This window comes from Zalophus californianus, chromosome 13 (assembly GCF_009762305.2).
Source record: "Zalophus californianus isolate mZalCal1 chromosome 13, mZalCal1.pri.v2, whole genome shotgun sequence".
NCBI classification, from domain to species: domain Eukaryota; kingdom Metazoa; phylum Chordata; class Mammalia; order Carnivora; family Otariidae; genus Zalophus; species Zalophus californianus.
In genome coordinates this window covers 65231892-65238483 of record NC_045607.1, presented here as the reverse complement: position 1 = coordinate 65238483, position 6592 = coordinate 65231892, and the positions used below count along the sequence as shown (strand labels likewise).

The window sequence follows — 6592 nt, the reverse complement described above, 5'->3', positions numbered from 1 at the left end:
GAATTTTTACCTAAAGGACTAAAGCTGCATAGCACAGGGCTTTTGAAAAATTTAGTTGACCAGGGAAAACAATCAGAAGAGATGCACTTTTAGCTGGGCATTTGAAGAGCTGAACTGCCCTTTGTGTTACAGAAACCACACTTCTTCCTCAGAATGTTTGTTTGCCTTCCTCATATATAGGCTTTATGCTAGGGAAATAACCAGAATATTTAATGTTTTGTGTCCCTGACTTCCAAACCCAAAACTCATGACTTCAAACAGCAGCCATATTATTACCTTATGATTCTGTGGGTTGACCTAACTCAACTAGGCAATTCTGCTGGTCTCTTGGTGTTTCTCAGGCAGTTGCACCACATGGTAGGGGAGGTTACAGTCATCTGGAAGCTGGCCAGTGATGCAGGAATAGCTGAGTCTTTCTCCTTCCCCCAAATAGTGTTGGGCTTCTCCTCTCTATTTGGGCTTTCCACATGGCGGCTTGGGCTTCCTCACAGCAGGTTCACGGCAGCTAGGTTCCAGAAGGAAATGGAACTGCCATTCCTTCTAAAGGCTGAGCACAGAATTGGCACAGCATCATCTCCACTTCATTCTGTTAGTTAACAGAGTCACAGCCAGTCCAGATTCAATGAAGGAGAGGACTGCACAAGTACATGAGTAGCATGGAATTGTAGTGCATTGAGATCCATCTTTAGAGACCAATTATAGCACCTTCTCATCCTGCATCATTGTTAGGTGTGTTTGCTCTTGTTACATAACCAAATAGAAAGTCTATAACACATGCTGGGAAAAAGTATTATGCAAACACAGAAAAAGGAATGACCAATACTTTCTGGCAGGTAAAAAAATGACTTTGATGGAAAGGAGATTTCAAGCTAAATCTTCAATGACGAATGGTCTCCCTGGGAAGCTCAGGTAGGGCAGGTGAGGCAGCGGAAATAGTGTATGTGAGCTTGCTGAGGCATGAAGGAGCCTGTGGTGTTTGGGGGAACACAGGACCTTAGGAGCATGTGAAAAGGTAGAGGAGATGGTGGAAAAAAGTGAAGAGGAAATCTGGGGTTTGATCAAGACAGGATATTCCAGGGGCCTAAAGAGTACTTCCACTAGCTGAAAGAAAAGCCAGACCCTCCTTTGGGTAAAGTTAATTCCTCAGCACGTACCACCTACCTGTATTTTGGAATACACATTGAGAGTATAGGTTTTAGTTTGCCTGGGCTGGCCTGCCCCATTTGGTTGCCATGATGCTAATTTATAAATATCCTCATTCTCCTCTCCTGAGTACATGGGATTGTGCTTCCTTAACCCTTTTGAAGATAGGTATGGTCTGATAACTTGCCTTAGTTGAAGAAATGTAAATAGAAGTGATGAGTAAGCAGAAGCTTTAGAAGCCAAAGAGAGATTGTGCTTGCCTTAGCAGCATGTACACCAAAATTAGAACAATACAGAGAAAATTAGCATGGCTCCTGCACAAGGATGCCATGCAAATTCGTGAAGCATTCCATATTTTTGAGAATTTATAAAACTCAACACCCAAAAACCAAATAATCCAATTTAAAAATGGGCAGAGGACATGAACAGACATTTCTCCAAAAAAGACATCCAGATGACCAACAAACACAAGAAAAGATGCTCAACATCACTTATCATCAGGGAAATGCAAATCAAAACTACAATGAGATATCACCTCACATCTGTCAGAATGGCTAAAATCAATAACACAAGTGTTGGCAAGGATGTGGAGAAAAAGGAATCCTAGTGCACTGTGGATGGGAATGCAAACTGGTGCAGCCACTCTAGAAAACAGTATGGAGGTTCCTCAAAAAGTTAAAAATAGAATTACCTTACAATCCAGCAATTGTTACTGTGTATTTACCTAAAGAATACAAGAACACTAATTGGAAGGGATACACACACACCTACGTTTATAACAGCATTATTTACAATAGCCAAGGAATGGAAGCAGCCCAAGTGTCCATCAATAGACGAATGGATAAATAAAATGTGATATATATATATATATATACACACACACACGCGCGCGCACAGACACACAGACACACAGACACACACACACACACACACACACACACACACACGATGGAATACTATTCAGCCATAAAAAAGAATAAAATCTTGCCATTTGCAATGACATGGATGGAACTGGAAGGTATAATGCTAAGCAAAATAAGTCAGTCAGAGAAAGGCAAACACCATATGATTTCACTCATATGTGGAGTTTAAAAAAACAAAACAAACAAGCAAAGGGAAAAAAATAAGAGAGCCAGTGAAAGCAAGAAACAGACTGTTTTTTGTTTTTAAAGATTTTACTTACTTATTTGACAGAGAGAGAGACACACACAGCGAGAACAGGAACACAAGCAGGGGGAGTGGGAGAGGGAGAAGCCGGTTCCCGCGGAGCAGGGAACTGGATGCGGGGTTCGATCCCAGGACCCTGGGACCATGACCTGAGCCGAAGGCAGATGCTTAATGACTGAGCCACCCAGGCGCTCCAAGAAACAGACTCTTAACAGTAGAGAACAATCTGATGGATACCAGAGGGGAAGAGGTGGAGGAGATGGGTTAAATAGGTGATGGGGATTTAGGAGTGCACTTGTCATGATAAGCACAGGGTGCCATAAGCAATTGTTGAATCACTACATTGTACTCCTGAAACAAATATAACACTGTATGTTAACTAACTGGAATTAAAATTAAAAATTAAAAGAGGAAGTCAATGAGAGATTCATCACATATCCTTTCCCCACCTCAGGCACCACAGAAACACAGGCTGAGATGGAGGCTTCATGAGCCTGGACCCTAAATAACTATGAAAAGCAAGTGTTCTGCCCTGGCCCTTAGTGGGCTTGCAGTGTGAGTGAGAAATAAACCTTTGTTGTATTAAACTGCTGAGATGTAGGAATTATTGGTTACCACATATATCTTCGTCTATTTTGACATTATACTGTAGGTGATCTTGAGCAACTTATTTGCCTTCCCTGTTCCTTAGTTTCTTCACCTATGGAAAGGAAACAATAGTAGCTCCCTCTTTGATTTTATTTATATATTTGAGAGAGAGAGAGAGAGAGAGAGAGAGAGAGCATGTGTGGGGGGGCAGAGGGAGAGGGAGAAGCAGACTCTCTGCTGAGCAGGGAGCCCACTGCTGGGCTCAATCCCACGACCCTGGGATCATGACCTGAGCAGATGCTTAACTGACTGAGCCATGCAGGCTCCCCCTAAAGTACCCTTTTTAGAATTCCTTTTCTATCTTCCTTTTTTATTGAAGTATAAGTGAAAATACTACATTAGTTTCTGGTGTATAACACAGTGACTCAACAAGTCTATATATTCTGCTAGGCTCACCGCAATGCAGCCGCCATCTGTCACCATACAACACTATTACAGTACCATTGACTATATTCCCTAGGCTGTGCCTTTTATCCCTGTGACTTATTCATTCCATGACAGGAAGGCTGTACCTTTCATTCCCTTCGCCCATTTCCCCCCTTCCCCACTCCTCCCCTCTGGCAACCATCAGTTTATTCTCTGTATTACAGGTCTGTTTCTGCTTTTTTTGTTTGTTCATTTGTTTTTGCTTTTGTTTTTTTTAGATTCCACGTATAAGTCAAATCATATGGTATTTGTCTTTCTCTGACTTATTTCATTTAGCATAATGCCTCTAGGTCCATCTATGTTTTTGCAAATGGCAAGGTCTCATTCTTTTGTATTTTCTATCTTTATAGTTATCCTCCTATCGCAGCTTAATTCTCTATGTTTAGTCTCCCATTTAAATTACTGTGTGTTCCTGTTTTTTGATTGGGCTCAGACTGTTATATAAAGCATTAGCACACAACAGAATATATTGTGGCCATTAAAATGATGATGTAGATGTATTAACTGTGTCTATGTCACTGCTGAGTGAAAAAAGTAAAATTATATGCGTATATATGCATGAAGAAGACTGGAAGGGTGTCAGAAACTGTCAGTGGTTATTTCCAGGTAATGAGATTGCATGAGTTTTACTGTCTTTGTACTGTTCTTAGTTTTACTTTCTTCCCATGTGTATGTATAATTTCACCCAAAGCAATAATATTAATTCCTTCCAACCCTCAAAAAACCCAGGTGATATTCTGGTTCTGGCACCAATTCCATTGTGTGCGTTGTGGGTAGGCGGAGTCCCATACAGCATCTAGTAATTCTCCAGACACCAACAGAGTGAGAATTCAACTCCGTTCTGACACTATCTACCCCGAGATAGCATCAGATTGCACAGGTTAAGGGTTCACTTCTATAAGACTGCTTTCTGCTCCAGATGCCAGTCACAAGTGCTGGTTGTTACCTATGCTTCTGACTGATTGGCTATAAATCAGAGGTGTCCTATGATCCCCCTCCTCAAGTTCAATTAATTTGCTAGAACGGCTCACAGAACTCAGGGAAACATGTTACAAGATTCCTGGTTTATTATAAAAGGATATAAGTCAGGAACAGCCAGGTGTTAGAGATGTATAGGGCAAGCTATAGGCAAAGGACACAGAGCTTCCATGCCCTCTTTAGGCACACCAGTCTCCCCAAATCTCCATGTGTTCATCAACTTGGAGGCTCTGAATTCCATCCTTTCGGGTTTTTATGGAGGCTTCTAACGATTGATTAAATCATGGCCATTGGTGATTGATTCACCTTCCAGCTCCCCTGCCCTCCCAGAGGTCAGGGGGTGGGACTGCAACTTCCAACCCTCTAATCACCTGGTTGCCTCCATTGGCAACCAACCTTGCTACCAAATTCTGAGGGTTTGGGCATCCATGAGCCAGGAATTGTGAACAAAGACCCAGTATATATGAGAAATGTATTTTGGTCATCTGAATGACCAAATAGATATTTCTTATAAATCACAACATTGCACTGGGTGACACCCTTGGTTTTAAAAGGTAAAGTACAAACTCCTTACCATGGCTTATGATGTAATTTAAGGCCTAGCCCCTCCCTTTTGGTTTAACCCCATATTCTGTCATTCTACACAGAAATTCTAATTAATCGGAAGGTCAATCGTTCATCAAACCTGGTCTAAAATTCCCTCCTTTTTGGAACCTTTCCCAATTCATTCCCCTTAACCTTGTGTTTTGGTGTTAAATTCATCAAAGTTTATATGGCTAGGGACTTTTCAGTGGAAGAGGTGGTCTGAGCCCCTGTTGGTGCAGGATCTCTGTCCTTCCTTGGGGGGTAGGCTCTTTTTCATTGTAAGCGACTATACCAGGCTGAGCACCCCAAACATACCAGCTGCTAGATAAGGCTAAACTATGTCAGGGACAAAGGACAACCAGGTTTCCGTCAGATGATACTGACAGATCCAGTTGCTGGCTTTGTATTTTTGCTTTAGCTCAGTGCTTCTCAAATTTTACTGTGCACAGACATCTTTTAGGGTGTTGTAAAGTGCAGATTCTGATTCAGTAGCTCTGAGGTAGGCCTGAGATTGTGCATTTCTAACAAGTTCCTGATTTTCTAACAAGATGTGCAGGTGATGGTCCATAGACCATCCTTAGAGAGGGAAGTATTAGCTTATTTTTAATACATTTTTGAAATATAATCTAAGAAGAAAAGCAGCCCTATTTCTACATCTTAGTCAACTCAACCTTAGCATGGACACAATACAGCTGTCACCCCACAAAATGATATTGGGGGTCCTAAGTAAACCATTGCTCCCATGAGTGCCTCTCTTGACACGCCCCCATATAATTTCTATTGGTGATATAATTGTGGACTTCCACTCAGCTCCTCTTTAGGGATTATGTATGCATAATATCTGCCCTCTGTTCATATAGCTTTTTAAGAAGAGACACCATGTCCTGCTTATACCTCAGCTTTTAGCTCACTACTTAGTGGGAAAGCATAATGGTTAAAAGTGGCAGACTGCCTGCGTTCATGTCCCAACTCGTGTCCCACTTACTGAGGCACTTCTCTTACTATAAGACGGGGACAGTAGAAGCATCTACCTCTTCAGATTGTTGGAAGGATTAAATGAACAGAATTAGGATGATGACTAGCACCTAGAAAGCATTATATAAAATTTGGCTATGATTATTAGTGAATGTGTAGAATAATAAATCTTTCAGAAACAGTATCACATACATTTGATCATGTAGCACGTATTAATTTTCACACATTAATTAATTTGTTGCATTTTTATTTTTAACACATGCAAAATTATTTGTCAGGAGCGCATGCATACAAACAAGAAATTCATTCACACAACAAATATTTCCTGAATGAAGGGCACCTCTCCAGGCACTGAAGAAGGGGCCAGAAAGAAGGGAAAGAAGGATACAGAAATGAGATAGATATAATTTCTGGCCTTACAGAGGAGATATAAGAAGAAAGAATTATAATGCAGGGCACAAGAGTCCAATGTTACAAGAGGCATAGAAATAACATGTTCATGCCAGTCATCACTGGTGGGGGATTCTGTGTGTTTCCTGCCGGCATCTACTCCTATATGCAAGTATTGGAAACTGTATTTTCCTCGGAGAACCACCTCCCTTCACTCTGTCCCAGCGTTCAGGGGGGCTGACTACAATCAGACTCCAGCTTGGCCTTGTGACCCAGGCCA

At 41.4% G+C, this 6592-nt stretch overlaps 1 non-coding gene across 1 annotated transcript; it reads left to right on the top strand.

The window, feature by feature from the left end:
* The first annotated feature begins 1395 nt into the window (after positions 1-1395).
* On the top strand, positions 1396-1502 carry LOC113935244. Its single transcript, XR_003523983.1, has one exon. It is a non-coding gene; the product is annotated as a U6 spliceosomal RNA (small nuclear RNA).
* Positions 1503-6592: the final 5090 nt, after the last annotated feature.